Here is a 5,808-nt window from a genome sequence, read left to right on the forward strand (position 1 = left end):
ACTCCGAAAACTTGCCCCAAATGACTTAAACACGGTGTGGCAAGGTCGAAGGCTTCTCCAAACACGAATGAAATGAATGAAACGACGATCTAGCACATGAAATGCCACCTAAACATGAGTTTCTCAAGAAGTTTCATAAATATACCACAATTAAAACGACGAGAGCACTATTCCAAGTGTGTGAGCATGAACTTATTAAAAAGTAAAACATGTCTAAGAAATACGAGAGTTGAAATGAACTAAAACCTAGAATATGAAAAATGCAAGAAAACACCACCGAACACATGGGTTGCCTCCCACGAAGCGCTTGTTTAACGTCATGAGCCTGACGTACCTTTTTCTTACCTCATGGGGGCTCAAAGAGTTTGAAACCACCCCCCGGTTTCCTTTGTAGTGTTGCTTCATCCTAGTAAATTCAATGACAACATTGAAAAGACCTCGAATTGCTCATGAGTAGAGAGGGGTGAAAAATTTACCTTTCCTCCTTGAGATGTGGGGTGATAAAGCTTGGTACCTTTCTTTTTTCTCCCATGAATCTCCCTCCACATCTTCTTAACAAATGACTCTTTTTTCTCTTTTTCCTTAGCATTAGTGCAGGACACCCTCTCTTTTGGTTGCCTCAAGTTATAAATTTGAGGATGTTGGTGAGGTTCTCCTTGTTCTTCATTCTCCAACTCTCCCAAGTATTCATCCAAAGGATTTATAGAGAGCACCTCCTGCGCACAATCAGAAATCAATCTATCAGTTTCATCAACGAAGTAAAGTGTGTCATCATGATCTAAAGAATGTTTCATGGCAGCCGGCAAAGTGCACACCACTTCCTCTTCTCCGACTCTTAACATTAACTTTCCTCCTTTCAAGTCAATCAAGGCACCCGAGGTGCTGAGGAATGGTTGGTCAAGAATCAGTGGTATCTCCACATCTTCATCTATGTCCATGATGACAAAATCCACGGGAAAAGCAAATTTTTACACTAGGACAATTACATCTTCAACAATCCCACGAGGTTTTCTCGTTGATCGATCGGCCAATTGTAAGGTCATCCTCATGGGCCTCAACTCATCCAAGCCAAGTTTCAAATACATGGTGTAGGGCATGACGTTTATGTTAGCCCCCGAATCGGCTAGAGCATTTTCTTGGATTCCACATTCAAGCATGCACGGGATAATGAAGCTTCCCGGATCATTCAACTTTTGTTGGAGCTTCTTTTCTAGGATGGCCGAGCAATTCCCCATAAGCGCAACCGTGCCCTCTTCCTCCAACTTTCTCTTGTTCGTAAGGAGCTCTTTTAAAAACTTGGCATATTTCGGCATTTGAGTCAACGCTTCAACTATAGGAATGTTCAAATGGAGTTGTTTGAAGATGTTTATGAATTTTTTGAAGTGAAAATCCTTCTTCTCATGCTTCAATCTGGTTGGATAAGGGATTAGAGGTTTATACTCGGATGATTTTGTTGGTCCTTGTTGGAACTTGTCATTTCTTCCCTGATTTTTGTCTTCACTGTTTTCTTCAACTAGCTTGGGGTCTTCCCTGGAGGCTACCCCACTTTTCTTGACACTTGGGTCAACCTCGACCCTTGTCTCCACTTGCTTCCCTCTTCTAAGAGCAATGGCCTTTAAGTGTGATAAGTGCTTGTGGAATATGAATGCGAAGCATTATTTCCTTATGTTGAGCATTACTTTCCTCGGGTTTTTACACTAATATGTGTGTTTTAATGTTACTTTCGTGCATGTAGGGTTGTGAAGCCAAATATGAAGGAAAGAAGCCAATGTGGATCACAATGTACCGATTTTGGACGAAATCTTGCTAAAGTTCAAACGCGAAGATATAAGTCGGGTGCGAGATGCTAGAGTGTGTGCCAACCTCCCCGTATTTTAGTTTACACAACCATTTGGAGGGGCACAAGGGCAGTCACACTCAAGCATTCCGACTTATGCACATAGAAGAAGATCTCCATCATCTTATCCGTCATTGAAGAAGCAAAGCGATCCACGGCATAAACGTGTGCCCGTTTATGTTACCTCGATGAAAAGTGGATTCGGGAGTATTTTTGGCATAGTACTATAGCATAGTACTATAGCATGTACGGGCGTGCAGAAATTATCAACAGCCATGTGGAAATTCTGCACGGGCGCGTGTTCCGTACACGCCCGTGGAGTCGCCCGATTCCAGCCCTATTTAAAGCCGATTTCAGCCCCGATTTCAGCATTCTTTTCTTCATCTTTTTCCCAACTTGTGAAAGGACTTCGGCTAGGGTTTCGAGGGGTATTGGCCAAGGTTTTGGGGAAGTTCTACGGCTCCAACATCGTGATTCCATTAGAAAGAAGGTTGGTAGGGGAGCTTCGATCGAGGCGTATCCTATACCGGACGAAGGAATCTTTGGACGACGAGTAGAGGACTCTCCACAAGACCATCGACACGATCATCGAGGGGGTTTCTTTATGGATTCATTGCTTTTACATTCGATTTCCTTGATTGTATTAAGCTCCATGGAGAGCTAAACCCCTAGTGTGTACGTGGATGATTGTGAACCCTAGGATGTATTCGTTTCATTGAACTTCTTTATTATGCTTTCAATAAATTGATGTTTATTGTGAGTTCCAACCTTGAATGCTTGATTGTATGAACATTTCCCCTAGAGTGACACTAGGGTTGAGAGTTCTTATTGGTAACCTTGTGAGTGAGTGACACACCACTAGCGTTAGACAAAGCTAGGTTGGAGAGGGTTGAGAGGGGTGAGTCGAGAGGCACAGAGTGTCCCTTTCCCTCCAACGTGATAGATTCTACCTCCGTTCCTCGAGTTCTTTGCGACCCATAATGGAGTGAATGGTCTAAGGGATGAACCTCCGCTGGGGCCTAGTTGCGGTGCAATGGAGTGAAGCGTTGAGAGGATCTTAGTATCTAGGGCTTAATTGTGGCTAGGGACCTTCGATCTGGACCAAAGGGGTAGGTCTATATTTAGGAAGAGATTTATCACTTGGAATCCCTAGAGCTCATTGCAACTCTATGCGAGTGCGAGGTGTTGAGATTGTTCGATTTCTCCTCCGGGACATGTATAGAGTTAGGCATAGTTGACCTTAGATTTGGGACTATGTATGTAAGGATTTCCACGACTCACCATTGCATTGATTAGGAAGCATAATAGAGAGTTCTTGCACTTGAAGCAATTATCTTTCACTTGTTGATTTTATTGTTGAGAATTGAATCAATTTCACACCTATCACAATTGATCTTCCACATAGCTAAGAATCAAATTAAGTATTTTCACTCCCTACTCCCTGTGGATTCGACCCCGCTCACCCGGGATTATTACTTCGACAAGCCCGTGCACTTGCGGGATATAAGCAAGGGGACCTTGTCAAAGTGCTCTCTTGGATTATCTTCCGTGTAGCTTGGAAGATAACCTAGAGGATGTTCATAGTGTGCCTTCGCGAGTTCCCCAACTCGATGCTCAAGAGATTTCACAGAAGCTTGGAGGCTTCTCAAAACAGAACCTATCTCACTGAACTGTTCGGCGTGCTGAGTGAGTTGAGCATTCACCTTGTCAAATTGTGCATCCATGCTACTAGTTAGACTATTGAACCTGTCATTGGTACTGAGCATGAACTTAGCAAGGACCTCTTCAGTAGAAAACTTCCTCTCAAAGTTGGTTGTTGAAATTGAGATCCTTGAGATGGTGTACCTCTTTATTGTTGTTGGCCTTGGTTCCATGAAAAATTTGGGTGGTTCTTCCACCCTGGATTGTAAGTTGAGCTATACGGGTTCCCTTGATTTTGTTGCCCTCCAATGTAGTCAACATTCTCAATGGACGCAACTGAGGAGCTAGCAATTGGACATTGGGCTGCATCATGCCCACCACCACAAGTGCTACAATTCATCACTGATTCTGATCTCGAACTACTGCCCATAAGAAGATCAAGCTTTCGAGTCAACACATCAACCTTCGCGGCCAAGGCATCATTGCTACTAACTTCATAAAGCCCAGAAGTCTTTTGTGTAGATCCTCTTGAGGCCCAATGTGATTCATTGCTTGCCATAGACTCAAGTAATTGCCCGGCCTCATCGGGATACTTGTTGCTAAGGGAACCATCCTCTGCGGCATCAATGAGTTGTCGAGTAGCATAATTTAGCCCACTGTAAATGATTTGTACTCGCATCCATGAGGCAAAACCATGGTGGGGGCACCTTCTAAGGAGATCCTTGAATCTCTCATAGGCTTCAAACAATGTTTTGGACTCCCCTTGTTTAAAGGCTGAAATTTCTTGCCTCAACTTCGCCACTTTGCTTGGCGGAAAGTATCTACCAAAGAACTTCTCAACCATATCCTTCCATGTTTTAATAGACCCCGGAGACAATGATGTAAGCCAATGATAAGTTCCGTCTCTCAAACTGAATGGAAATATTCTCTAACGGATTGCATCGTCGGACACTCCATTAATCTTGAATGTAGAGCAAATTTGGAGGAACCGGGAAAGGTGGTCATGTGCATCTTCATTTGCTAGACCATTGAATTAAACAAAGTTTTGGACCATGCCGATTGTAGTCGCTTTAATTTCAAAGTTGTTGGATGTCACGGTCGGTGCTTGAACATTAAACTCATCAACCATGAATTGGGGTCTTTCGTATTCGGATAGAGTGCGTCGCTCTTCAGCCATGATTGAAGACTCTCTATCCTCAATTTCAATGTTCTGCATACCCGATCCTTCACCAACCTCTCTCAATCTCCGATGCAAAGTTCTTTCAATTTCACTATCCGGTGTAATCAATGTCGATGGATTTGAGCGTGTCATGCACAGTACCTTGCAAAACTGAGAAAGATGATAGAAAGTTAAGATTAAAGGAAAAGAAAAATAACAATAATAAAAAAATTGAGTAAAGAATGAAATGGCTAGAGTAAAAATCTAAAAGTTTCCTAGAATTCCTTAAAGTTCCCCGGCAACGGCGCCAAAAACATGATTGCTTCCCCGCAAGTGTATCGGGATCGCCAAGTAATACCTCGTGTGAAAACACGAGGATCGTATTCCACGGGGCTAAGGATCTCCTATTACTCCTTCTTGAGCTATTATCTAGCCTAAAGATCTCAAGCGATGGATTTTACTCTACTAAATGTAATTAAAGCTAAAACGATATTTGCCAACAAATTAGAGAGAACAAGCAATGAGCAAGCAAGACAATCAATGAAATGCAAAGGCCTATGGATGTGGATCCCCTTGAGGGGTTATCATGCAACATGGATGATGATCTAAAGATGCAAGGGTAAAATGGACCATGTGATTCTGAGATTAGAACAACCTCAATTTCTTGGCGATTGAACCCTAATCCCATACGAACATAGATAGGAATTTCTCCCAAATCCATATCCCTACGATTGCATTAAGTACGAGGAAATCTCACTTAGGAGTAAACCTACACTTCTTTGGATTAAACCTACATGGAGGGCTACCAAACACCCGATTTCCCGACGTGATGATACAAGTATCCCTTTCTAATCCATTCATGATCTAATACATGTGAGCAAGTCACATCTACATGCATCACTCATAAAAGAGCTACGGATTTCTCCTTACTGTAGCACTTAGCATGCAAACAATGGATTAAATTTCAAAATTACCCAAACATGGAATTAACAAGTTATCATCCAACATACATGATAAAACCCCGCAAGGTTCACCAACACCCGGTGGGCTTGGGGGTCTAGTGTGTCATCATCCCACAACAAGCAATACAAACAAGCAAAACATGAAACAAAAGCATAAATGACACTCCCTAGATGAAATGGTGGAGGAGGAGGTGAAGAATATAACGAAT

General features: G+C 42.6%; 1 non-coding gene across 1 annotated transcript; it reads left to right on the forward strand.

Moving 5' to 3' along the window:
- The first annotated feature begins 4,167 nt into the window (after nt 1-4,167).
- On the forward strand, nt 4,168-4,274 carry LOC120268294. Its single transcript, XR_005538899.1, has one exon. It is a non-coding gene; the product is annotated as a small nucleolar RNA R71 (small nucleolar RNA).
- The last annotated feature ends 1,534 nt before the right edge of the window (nt 4,275-5,808 follow it).

Source organism: Dioscorea cayenensis, chromosome 1 (genome assembly GCF_009730915.1).
Source record: "Dioscorea cayenensis subsp. rotundata cultivar TDr96_F1 chromosome 1, TDr96_F1_v2_PseudoChromosome.rev07_lg8_w22 25.fasta, whole genome shotgun sequence".
NCBI lineage: Eukaryota > Viridiplantae > Streptophyta > Magnoliopsida > Dioscoreales > Dioscoreaceae > Dioscorea > Dioscorea cayenensis.